This window comes from Pyxicephalus adspersus, chromosome 7 (genome assembly GCF_032062135.1).
Source record: "Pyxicephalus adspersus chromosome 7, UCB_Pads_2.0, whole genome shotgun sequence".
Taxonomy (NCBI): Eukaryota; Metazoa; Chordata; class Amphibia; order Anura; family Pyxicephalidae; genus Pyxicephalus; species Pyxicephalus adspersus.
In genome coordinates this window covers 470,106-470,951 of record NC_092864.1, presented here as the reverse complement: position 1 = coordinate 470,951, position 846 = coordinate 470,106, and positions in this window count along the sequence as shown.

Below are 846 nucleotides of genomic sequence, written 5' to 3'. Positions count from 1 at the left end.
GATGTTGGGGTGTGGGGACCAAGTGTCAGGTTACCCCTGGAGTTTGTTGCCACGTCAGGGACATTTGTGGGTTGTTTTTCTTGTCAAGCACCCCAAAATTAGCAGCACCTCAAGGCGCCACAGGTCGGATTTATTATTTAAGAGAACCTATGGATTCCCATCAGTCAGGCCTGACCCATACACTTGCACTGAGTGGAACTGTAAAGCCCAATCACACAACAACCTAAAGGAAAGACTTCCAACCTGCAGAATCTGTAGACCCCAAATGCCCGCTGTTTATGCCCCCGGATCTCCATTACCAGGCCGTCACATTTCAGGTGATCAGAGGTCCTTCATCAGGGTCAGAAGCCTCCAATAGTAAGGAATGCTGGGACTGCAGATATAGCAGCACTGCCATTTATTCGCACAGCGATCTGGCAGCACTGCATTTATATATTTGGGATCTCCAGCCTGTTCACCACCAGCGACAATTGGCCAGCTGGCCACTTACATTTCCCTGTTGGGCTAAGCAACACATTTCACACTCATGTGCCTCCAAGAGGTGATGCAATTATCATCCAATGAGACTCTGACCTGGAAGCAGCATGTAGCCAGTGAAGTCACAAGGTGCTAGGGCACCTACAGAGCAATATAGGCTAATGAACCCTCTACAGCAGTAAACAAGCACTGCATAGAGCAAACCAGCCTATAGCAGGGTCAACCAGCCACCAACTATCAATCCCCCTCTATAACACAAGCAGACGGGATAAAGCTGGCATATGATTGGCATCCTCTCTCTGCAAATATGATCCTCTGCCAGCAGGTGGCGCCAATCATCCCTCGAAAACCACAGAGACACAGACAGGG